We start from the raw sequence: 12,543 nt of genomic DNA, 5'->3' as shown, positions 1-12,543 counted from the left end.
AAAGTTTTGTCTCCCTCTGATCTGACCTGCCAACCTCCAAACTGCTCTCAGATCAGCAAAGCCACTTGAAAGTTGTAAAACAGGGATGAACGTCTGCAGTAACCTATAGGCCTATATTGGTGAAGTCGGTTTGCTTTTGAGCTCACTGCTACGTCCACACATATTTCACATTTCCAGGCTCATTAGATGTTGGAAGTAGGGGTGCGACATTACCCCCTATTGACAGCTTCCCGTTACTGCACCTAAGTAATAATACACTTTCATTTTCTTTCTCCAATATTTATATTCATTTCCGCTTAATTACACCAACTGACAACTCCCCAGAATTCCGTATACATGACTGAAGAACCAGAGAGCCAACATTCACACGCACACACGAGTAGCTACTTCAAGTGTAGCTGTGTCATATTAGAACCTTGTTTTGTGTCTTACCTTAGCAGGTAAAAATATTGAGACATGTAGGCTAACGTCAAGTCATATAAGTTGTGTTGTTATTGATACATGTAGGCTAACGTCAAGTCATATAAGTTGTGTTGACCATGAAAAGATTTACTTTCAATGAAGGTTGATCTATCAGTCACAGATACCCCCGATTTAGAACCACTGATAATCAGTGGTTCTAAAAAAAAAAAAGTGGGGTAGGGGGCTAACTGGATTCAGTTTGAGGGGGGAGGGGTCCTTTTCAACAATATCAAATCACTGTCAACACATGATTGTTGTTCATACTGTTTTGCATGTAAGGATTTGTACAATCAATAATACTATGTATCAATCATTGACCATCTAAAAATAAGGACAAAGTCAGTGTCACTTGTCAGGCCCGCCCCACTCTGCCTCTGATGCCTAAACCCAACCAATCATCACTTCTCATGCCTAAACCCAACCCAATCAGAGGCAGAGTAGGGCGGTTCTTAACCAGACAGCAAAGTAATTTACATTGATAAGAAAAACCAACATTATTCCATTGCATTGCAACATCAGCAGTCAGCACATAGCAAATTCGTCATTTTGGCCCAAAGTAGACACCTCTGATTGTTGCCCCATTGGCCAAGGAGGCGGTTTTTCAGGCCAAAATGGCAGCAGCGCTGTTGTAATTTTCTTTTTTATTATTTTCGACTCTTGCCTTCAATACTTAAATACACGTGTCCTGTCGACACAGCCCCCAGGGCGTGTCTTTCTCGATGATGTCACGATTTTAAAAGTCAAAAGCCCGCTAAACCAGGCTGTTTCTCGCCGGGTGCGGTGGCGCGTGCCTATAATCCAAGCTACCGGGAGGCTGAGGCTGGCGGATCGCTTGAGCTCAGGAGTTCTGACCTACAGTGCCATACTAGCTTGATCGGAGCCTGTTTATCTGTATTTTCTATCGCTTTTCCTCCATGTGAAACATTCCTAACAGTCTTTCTCTTGCTTGTTGGGGACCCACTGGAACCCAGTTACTCAAGATAATGCACAGACTTTGTTGTGAGCAGTCTCATGTAGGAACTATTTTCTTTTGCAGTCTCATGTAGGAATTAGCTAGCAGCTAGCGGGTGTAGTTCGGTCAAAAGAAAATAGTTCCGACATGAAACTGCTCATAACAAGGTCTGTGGATTATCTTGAGTAACCGGGTCATGATTTCTGGAAAGAGACATTGCTGTTGGGTTGATTCAATGTATTTCTTTGGCACTTTGAGCACCACAAGCCGAGTGCCATCCAGTTCCATTGTATTGGAGAGAAGGCAGAAACTCTGCGGCCGATATCTTCAAAACTCAGGCAAATAACACAAAACGATATAGATGGATAAATAGCACTGCAGGTGAGAGGGAATATATGTATTTTGGATTTTAGCGTGAGCTGTCCCTTTAAGGCTTTTTTAAACTTCAACAATGAGGTACACAATTTCAAATAAAGGAAACACTGAGTAATTTAAAACCACTTGCTGCTGAAGTAGCTTGACATTGATTCTACAAACATCTGGATTATTAATTCTACCAAAATAATTAAACCGGTTGTTCTTTGGATGATGGTGGTGGAAAACAATGAATCAGGTGTATCACAAGGGTTTAATCCAGGGGTGGGCAATTTTTTTTCCCTGAGGGCCATACTGATTTACATCAAGTAAGCGAAGGGCCACACATTGGAGATTATACCTGCCAACACTCCTGATTTTTGCGGGAGTCTCCCTAATTTTAACCCTCTCTCCCGTTTTCTTAATCTCCTGATATAATAGTCATACAAATCCAATGGCTGTAGCAGATGAGATTTATTAACATAATTCTGCCTTTTATTGAGTTGTTGGGGGTCGTTTTGTTTTTCTTTGAGGACCTTGGGGGCCGGATTGAGATGGTCCAGGGGCCAGATTTTGCCCATGTGTGCTCTAGACTCTAGTGTTTGCTCTAGTCTAGAGTCTAGACTTGTGTAAAAAGGTTCTTTTATTTTGAAAAACGGCCCCCGGACATGCTTAGTGTTGCTATGAAAACAGGTTGTGTGCCGTTCGGGAGGAAAAGATATTCAGAAAAGAGTCATTCACCCAGCTACTATTCTCATTCACGCCGGTGCAACTACACTGGCGCTTTGTTATGTCTTAAAATGTTATTATTTAGTAAAACACGGGCTGTACCTCTGCAGAATGTAGAGGCAAACAAAAAAAATCCATCCACCATGTCTGTTCAGTCACCATGACCCATGGTGCACTGCGCGTGATAGTTTAATACTGTAACGTGTTTGGGTAATCCAGGTATTACCTGTAATGTGATGTGCAATAGAAGTGTCTAGATCGCAGCTAGGAACTGATGTGTGTGGGTGTGTTCCTAGGGGGAAGGGGATATATGTGACCAGCGGCCGGGGCGGAAGCCAGTGAGTGCCATGTGGCGAGCAGACCGGTTGTTATGTGTAGAGCTAGCTGTGTGAAGCTAGCTGCTAGGAGATAACGAAGCCTGTGAATAAAGACCCTGTACCAACTATAACTCTCCGTTCCTTGGCGTACCACAGATACGCTACATTGGTGTCAGGCAGTAAAGCGGTAACGCCTCTGATTCGGCCGGGAGAGGAGAGAGTGAGGAGGAACGACGGAGAAAGTTGCCAAAGATGAAGAGGGAGAGGGAAGAGGCTGTAGCCTCGGAGTTCGCGAGGACGAATGCTGCGGTGGAGGGCTCGCTAGAGGACTACATGTGGATGGAGGAGGGCCGTGGGCAGAGGAAGAGCGAAGCCGAGCCGGGCCCCGCTGGCAGACAGGCGGGGAGTGACAAGGCTGAAGCACGGCCCGCGACAGCGAGGGATGGCGCCCGCAGAACCAGGAAGGACGTGCTCGTCCCGAAATACAACGGTAAAGGCGAGTGGGAGGCATACTGCAAGCAGTTTGAGGAGGCTGCAGAATGGAATGGCTGGACGAGAAGGGAGAGAGCCAGCCATCTCGTGATGTCCCTCGAGGGCGAGGCTACGGCGTGCGTGTCGGCAATAGCGGATACAAAGGACTTGGATGTGGTGATGGGGGCCCTGCGGAGACGCTTCGGACGATGTGAAGAGCAGGCCATCGTAGCCGCGGAACTGTGTAACAGACGCAGACGGCAGGGTGAGTCGCTGCGTGCACTGGCAACAGACATTGAGACTCTCAGCCGGCGCGCATACCGCCAGCTACCGACGGAGGCGCTGGATGGGTTAGCCCTAAGCTACTTTGTCCAGGCCATCGAGCCACGGGGTCTAAGCCAGAAGGTAACGCTGGGACATCCAACAACACTGGGAGCAGCGCTGGAGTTGGCGCTGGAGATAGAGACAGTAGAAGGCTGGGATAAGAGCAGCGGCATAATGGAGGCCGCCCCAGTGGTGAGAATGGCAGCGGAGAGCCAGCTACAAGAAGAGCCAGCGTGGAAGACGGCCTTGGCAGAGCAAGGCAACATGGTGAAAGAGCAAGGCAACATGGTGAAAGAGCTATCTGAGTCGGTGCGCCAGTTAACAGAACAACTGCTCCGAAGCGCGACCCTGCAGCCCACCCCACGAGACAATACCGGGGCCAGGGGGCCCGGGGCCATGCGCTGCTGGACCTGTGGACGGCCCGGGCATCGGGCCAGAGAGTGCCGCGGAGGAGCGTGGAACCAGGGAAACGGCGCGGGGCCCGTCTAAGAGGGGCGAGACGGGCCCCCTACGTCATATTCCCTATGGCCACGTCACCGTTGGAGGGGGCCCAGCGGTACAGACGGGGAGGTGGGGCGGCGCCTTCCCCCGAAGCAGACGACATCGCCGGCGCTGTCAACATGCAGAACGGGCCGCACACGATGAACGGCTGCCATGTTCAGGTCCGCCTGCAAGGGAAGCCCTGTGTCGCCCTGGTGGACACGGGGTGTACGGCAACGCTGGTGAACTACAACATGATGCCAGAGGGAGCGCTTCTGGAGCAGCCAGCGGACCAGCTGCTGAGGACAGTATCCGGTGAGTTGATGCCGATGAGGGGAAGGGGGTCCGTGATGATAACTGTGGGGGGACAGACAGTGAACTTTCCGGTATGGGTAGTAGAGATGGCGGGGCCCTGTATCTTGGGGGAGGACTACTTGACGCTAAACCAATGCACAGTAGACCTAGGGAAGAGCACACTGACGTTTGCAGGGGGGCCGGTAGTCCAGATGGGTCACCCTCCCACCGCTCCAGGGGAGCAACCAAACGTCAATAACATCACTGTATACCGCGTCACAGTTGAGCACGGGCCCCACGCGGAGCCGCAAAAGAGACTGTGTTGGACATGTGGAGAGCCGGGCCACGTGGCGAGGTGGTGCAGAAGCGGTCCCGGGAGACGGACCGGGTATGCGGGACAACGACATGGTCAGCAGGGAGCCTGCTGGGCATGCGGCGAGATTGGACACCTGGCTAGAGAGTGTCAAAAGGCTGTCGGGGACCGGAGGGCAGCGGGAGAAGAGAGACGTGCAGGCGGCGGACAGGTGAGACTCTGCTGGACTTGCCGTTCGCCTGGGCACTTAGCCAGAAACTGCACTGCGCCCCCCACGGTTGCTGTGCGGAAAGCCGAGGTGGAGAGCGAGGCCGGTTGTGTTCCCCCTGCTGTCCTGAACACACCGTCCCCTGGGGAAGGGGGGCGGGAGGACGACCGAGTGCAGGAGGTGGAGGAAGACGAGGAGGACTGTCCAGACGTGGATCTGGAGGACGACAGAGCGACCATCAAGGATGTCGACGTGAGTGAGTGGAAACGCAGGCAGGCGGAGGACGCGGAGATCGGTCCGGTGCTTGCGTGGGTGGCGGCCGGACGCCGGCCCCCTGTGAAGGAGACTCACATGTTTTCCGGTGCCACGAAAGGACTGTGGAACATGTTTTCCGACCTGCGGCTGGATGAAGACGGGCTGTTGGAGAGAACAGAGCACGGGGTAAAAGGGAGGCAGGCGGTTGTACCCGGTTACCTGCGAGAGTTGGCGCTTAAGGGGGCACACAAGGGCCCTGGTTCCAGTCATTTTGGGCCCGAAGAGACACTCACCCGCATCCGTGGACATTTCTACTGGGGCAAACAAAAGGAGGATGTGCGAAGATACTGCGATGCGTGTGAGGACTGTGGGGCACAGAGGGGGGACCGTGCTGACTTACACTGCAGAGGATTAACCCCACTGGGGGTTGAGCCGGACTAGCGTGCTTCAGGGGGGACAGAAGCTGTAAAAGGGGGGATGGAAATGGGGTTTAAATGAAAAATTAAGAAAAGTTAAGGAAAATGTGGGGGTTATTGTTGAATGGGCTATTGTGTTGAATTTAAATGAATGTGTGAAAAAGAAGGAAATAATGAAAACTAGACATTATGGGGGTACCTAATGGAAAACTAGACATTACGGAGTATAATGAAAAACTGGACATTATGACGGGGGTGCTGAAAAGAAAAGACTGGTTGTTGGGGAATTATAATTTGATGTGGTGATGGAAAAAATGTTGTGTTGGGTGTGTTTTGGTACAGGGGGATGTGTGTGGGTTGTGCATGTCGCGTGGAAGCGACATTAAAGTTGGGTGGGGGAAATGTAACGTGTTTGGGTAATCCAGGTATTACCTGTAATGTGATGTGCAATAGAAGTGTCTAGATCGCAGCTAGGAACTGATGTGTGTGGGTGTGTTCCTAGGGGGAAGGGGATATATGTGACCAGCGGCCGGGGCGGAAGCCAGTGAGTGCCATGTGGCGAGCAGACCGGTTGTTATGTGTAGAGCTAGCTGTGTGAAGCTAGCTGCTAGGAGATAACGAAGCCTGTGAATAAAGACCCTGTACCAACTATAACTCTCCGTTCCTTGGCGTACCACAGATACGCTACAATACTATGCCTATTTGAAAACAAATCTATATCATGATCATCTATCTATAGGTCCTAAAATGGTATATGCGTGTTTACCGAAGTTAAACGAACTAATAAAGACATAACAAAGCATCAGTTTAGTCGCACCGTCCATGACATAGTAGCTGGGTGAAATGACTCCTCCCGTCCGTCCCCTCAGCAAAGCATTAGTTACATTACAATTTATCAATTCATCAATTTTTGGATAGCCCAGCCCGCCGTGGTAGGGCTATTTTCGCTGTTGAAAAAGGCTTTATTAACCGGATCGTAATCTTATTGCTTAACAGCCGCTCACAATCTAGCTCTACAATAAACATTACTTTTGCATATTTATGTGTGGAATAGTAGGCGGCTACATCACTTGTGTTTGAACGAAATCAGAATCAGAAAAAACTTTGTCTTGATCCCCTAAGGTAATGCTACACTTTCTCACACTCAGGTATGGGAAAATATAAACATAGAGACATAAGACAATACAACTATCAAATAGAAGTTAGGTAGGCTAAATACAATAAAGTGTCAAAAATATGTGCTTTCCCCTACTCTCTTTATTAATCTATTAATCTATTAAATTATTTGATTATTCCTTCACCTAATGCGTGAATGCACTGTAATTGAGTCTGAGCTGGTTTGTCCTGGTCCTCAGTAAATCACTCAAGTTAATGATCGACTCAGAATCACCTGACCATCGGACCAGCGCACAGACACTGTGTGTGTGTCCCTATAATATTTATGTAATGTTCCTAAAAGAATATTATAGGGATGTTAGCCTACTTTATGTTACAGTATTTCTGAACTCCCATGATAACAAATGTTTTCATATTTTTTTGTACTATTCCTATAGGGACTTAGTGTGTTTGTGGTGCTCAGTAGCAAATTTAGGGACTTTATAATACTACTTGCTATTAACACAGACATGGTAGCTATGGTATCCCTATGTTCCTATGATATTCCTATGAATTTAGAAAGAAGTTGGAAACAGAGGTGAGGTGGAGGGCTATCGGGGTTATGTATCCCTAGAAATACTTTGTGGTAGAGTGTCACCCCCTTGTGGATGGAGATAAAGTAACAACTCTCTTCTCACTCCTTACCTGCCTCTCCCACAAAGTTTTGTATAATGTGATGCTGCTTGAAGGGATTCATTGAGGCCATTGCAAAAAAATAATACTATAGTCTAAGCTATGACAGGGTCACTATAAATTCACTACACATACTATGATTCTTTTTGTACAGCCCGTGCTTCCAAATCAGGGTTACAATGTTACACTTTCACTTAGCAGACGCTTTTATCCAAAATTACGTAGCCTACATCTGAGCTTTATACAACACAAGCAATGATCTTCCATCGACATAAAACATGTATATATCTCAATGGTTTAATCAGGTCCTGTTTTCCCCCCATGATCACAATATCACTTTACCTCAACAGTTGTCAGTGCAGTTAATGCTATGTATGCAGGCTTTATTTTATTTTGTCAGATGCCAGTATAGTTTCTGCCAATGGGTGTATAGGCTAAACCTTGAGACGTTGGCATGTGTGTTGTTGTGATAGCCTACAGTAGATTTAGTTTCTTCTTTGTCTCAACTAGGCCTATATAACTGTCTTTAGCCTAATAATGCCACAATCTCTTCTGCAATCTCCTATTTACATATTAGCGTCTTGTGCCTAACATTATTCTTGATAAACATGAGATTAATGTTGATTTTGTCTGATTAATTCTGTCAGTTTGTATCTTCAGTGTTCTGCCCCTCGACTATTTTTTCCTTTTAGTTCAAATAAAACTGTCAGACCTACAACAAATGCAATTTTACTCAACTGTGTATATACACTCAAATCAATGCAGCTAATGAAAAACAATGCATTCCATACTCTCCCACATGGCACGCTTGTAATGGGCACTCTGCTAGTATAATGTAGGCTATTCACTTATAGAAAACTGTGGGCCAGGGATGAAAAAACTCAAGTTCACATGCTTATTGAAACTAGGAAACTAGGTCTCAATGCAAGGTTGAAATTACTCCAAGGTGTAAAAGCTAAAAGTCTGCTTTAAAAAAAAGCTTATTTTCAACTTCCACACATTTGATCATTTAGTATATAAGCATCGTCATCCGTTTGTTATTAGAATGTAAACAGTTTCCCATTTCAATGTTCACACCTCTGTATTGGCAGCAGTTCCAGCATGATGTCAAGGCAGTGAATGTGTTTTGTGTAGAATCATGGGACAAGCTGCCATGCTTTGTAAGGAACACACCAATAATATTACAAATGTGCTGAAGGGTAGGAAAGACTGTTTAGATTTTGTGCCCCTCATATGTGGGATGAACTGCAAAGCACTTTAAAGATCGATGATCACCGGAGCATTTTAAGAATCTAACTGAAAAGCTCATTAATTTTAAAAGTATAGGCTAAATGTTTTGACTGGTATTTTCACTGTTTTTATTTATTGTCCCAATTTGTTTCGATTTTTGCATTCTATCCATTGTTACCTTGGCAACATTGCAAATTAGGGTCTTTCTCTCAATGTGTCATTTCTCAATGTGGCAGAACCATCATTAACTGGCTGATCCACTTAAACCCCCCATCATGGATCTAGACAATGACCTAGGAAGAAAAAAAGACCTTGACTTTTTCCAATGAAGCATATTATTTACGGGACAAATTTACTATTATTCTGAAGGACAGGGACCTCACGTCATAAAAATCTCAAACAAATGAGAAAACTGACAGACTGATTCAACCAGTTGCAGCCAGAGAGTGCTGCTGCCCCAACATGTAGCCACGCCCCCCGTGACGTAACACAAGCTTTTTACTACTTCTATTCCATTTGGCCAAAATACGTCGTCCTCACTGACACGGCATAAAAAATGACTAGGCATCACTCTCTTTCATCAATTCGGTTCTGGAGGACAGTTCCCTCTGTTTAGCATCGCGCTGGTTTAGCTCAGTGGTTACTTCGACACATTGTTTACCGTCTCTCTCCCTACCCGGGATCAAACCACGGGCGCTGTCCAACGTTTTGTCTCCCTCTGATCTGACCTGCCAACCTCCAAACTGCTCTCAGATCAGCAAAGCCACTTGAAAGTTGTAAAACAGGGATGAACGTCTGCAGTAACCTATAGGCCTATATTGGTGAAGTCGGTTTGCTTTTGAGCTCACTGCTACGTCCACACATTATTTCACATTCCCAGTAAGGGTGCGACATTGCCCCCTATTGACAGCTTCCCGTTACTGCACCTAAGTAATAATACACTTTCATTTTCTTTCTCCAATATTTATATTCATTTCCGCTTAATTACACCAACTCTGACAACTCCCCAGAATCCCGTTTACATGACTGAAGAACTTTGATTATCCAGAGAGCCAACATTCACTCACACACACACACACACACACACACACACACACACACACACACACACACACACACACACACACACACACACACACACACACACACACACACACACACACACACACACACACACACACACACAAGCTCTTCAAGTGTAGCTGTGTCATATTACAACCTTGTTTTGTGTCTTACCTTAGCAGGTAAACATATTGATACATGTAGGCTAACGTCAAGTCATATAGCCTAAGTTGTGTTGGCCATGAAAATATTTACTTTTGACAGACACACACTCCACTTCCTCATATTGCTCTCTCTCTCTCTCTCTCTCTCTCTCTCTCTCTCTCTCTCTCTCTCTCTCTCTCTCTCTCTCTCTCTCTCTCTCTCTCTCTCGGGTTCTCTCCTTCTATCTCTCTCTCGGGTTCTCTCCTTCTATCTCTCTCTACCTTTTTGTCTGCATTTGTGCAGACAGACATCTCACTCTGGCTCTCTATTCGTTTTACTCTACCTTTCTATGTATTTTTCTCTCTCCCTGTCTCTCTCTCTCTCTCTCTCTCTCTCTTTCTATTTCACTCTGCAGCTCATTCCCTTTCCTTCGTTCTTTTTCATCTCGCCTGGCTTTCACAACAACTGCCATGCTCAATGATTTCTCTACCTCTCTCTGTCTCTCTCTCTCTGTCATGTTCTCTCTCTCTCTGTCTCTCTCTCTCTGTCATGTTCTCTCTCTGTCTCTCTGTCATGTTCTCTCTCTGTCTCTCTCTCTCTCTCTGTGTCATGTTCTCTCTCTGTCTCAATTCAATTCAAAGGGGCTTTATTGGCATGAGAAACATACAGTAGCCTACGTATACATTGCCAAAGCAAGTGTAAAGCACATAAGTAATCAACAGCCTGAAAGGAACCACAATAGGCCGCCCTACAGCCTACAAACCAACGTTTCTACCACCCATCCTGTCCCTCATATCAACTGATAAACAAACCCAAGCCTGTGCATACACAGGCCAATAGGCCATAGGCTACATAGGCTATGTTTAGCAAGACAAAATGACAAGAGTCAATAGGACAATGCCAGAGTTCAGGTTTAGATAGGCTACCCAATTTGAAAACACTTTACAAAATGGGTAGGCTACATTAATTAAGGGTTCATTAATGCTTAGTTAATAAGCAATACTTAACTAATTAACAGGGTTAGTAAACATGAATTAATCCTTAATTAACTTAATTGAATGTGTCTAATGTGTACCACTTTTTAATAAGGGTGTAACTTTGCTAACCCTGTTAATTAATGCTTATTAATGACTAACTAAGCATTAATGAACCCTTAATTAATGTACCCGTATTGTAAAGTTTTACCCTTAATTTATTTCATCCACTTTGTTCACAATCTTTGTTCTCATGGCCAAAGTGATTCCTGAAGAAGCCTTGATGTGAAACATGTATTAAACCAAAAAGTCAATAGGTATGCGCTGGATTACTTAGATTCATTGAATGCAGTTGTTCCTATTCTAGCTGCACCCTGGATGAATAGTGGACAGGGTACCCATAGATTCTCACATAAATAAACCAACTTGAACTTGAGAATGATGTTTGGCCAGTGCCGAAGTTTTTAGGTGCTCCACAGCGCCGGATGTATCGGTTCGGTGCTCAGTGGTTGGGAGGGTGTACTGCAGTTTACAATTTTTAGCATCGGCTCGGCCATGTGAAAAAGGGCTCGGTCTTGGAACGTACGCACTATTTGGGAGTGCCAGGGCACCCGCACCATGGATAACAACATTGTGTTGGAGGTGGGTACAGTTTTATTGTGATTGATAACATGTATATCGCGTGGTGCCATTTAGCCAACGTTGCAGTGGATATAGCAAGACGCATCCGAGACTCAGAAGCGCATCCGAGACTCAGAAGGAAGAATGACTGATGAGTCTCGCGTTGAGGTTAGTCTAAACCAGGGATACTCAACTTGATTTGCCCGGGGGCCACTTTCGTGAAATGATAGGAGGCCAGGGGCCACTTAATAAACAAACAATATGCATTTTTCTGTAGCGGATTGTAGGTTTTTGGGGTGTCAGCTAGAGTTTACTCTGACAATGTTGTGCACACCGGATAGTTAGTTAGGTTAAGTTAGTTAGGTTAAGTACATAGTACACAAGGGCCTAGGTAGTGAGCAGACGGCGGTGTTTGACAATTCAGCTGGAGCTCAGTCAAACTTTATTTCACGTTAGTTTTCATTGTGAATTAGATTCTAATTTACAATGAAAACAAACGTGAAATTATTAGAAAATGGTCCGGGGGGCCACTCTGCACCCTGTCGCGGGCCGCATCTGGCCCCCGGGCCGCAAGTATCACTGGTCTAAACCCAACCCAATCAGAAGCAGAGTCAGGTGGGTCATGCCTGCGCTATAGTAGGAGTCAACGTTACACAATCACATTCCATCCATTCATTCCGACAGTGTGTATACAACCAGTGACTGTGTGTATATAAGGGCGGTTTCCTCCCTCCACCGTTGCACTGGTTTAGCTCAGTGGTTACTTCCTCATACAAAACGACTTTGAATGCTTCTCTCCCTATCTGGGATCAAACCACGGGCGCTGTCCAGTGTTTTGTCTCCCTCTGATCTGAAACTGCCAACCTCCAAACTGCTCTCAGATCAGCAAAGCCACGTAAAACTGACACATGATTTGAGTTTTGAATGGAGTTTGGAGCGACGTTGACTCTATACAACAGAAAACAGCTGAGTGGTGGCTGAAGTTAGATTGTTCTTCTCCATGCATCATATATCATGCATGCAGGATGCATTACGGAACAGGAAAGACTCTGCAGTAACCTATATATTATTATTATATTATATATTATATATTTGTAAAGTCAGTTTCCTTTTTTAGCTCACTGCTACACAAAATGTTCACATTTCCAG

Source organism: Poromitra crassiceps (genome assembly GCF_964638095.1).
Source record: "Poromitra crassiceps genome assembly, chromosome: 5".
Taxonomy (NCBI): domain Eukaryota; kingdom Metazoa; phylum Chordata; class Actinopteri; order Beryciformes; family Melamphaidae; genus Poromitra; species Poromitra crassiceps.
The sequence above is the reverse complement of the archived record's forward strand: the minus strand, read 5'-3'. Positions refer to the sequence as shown.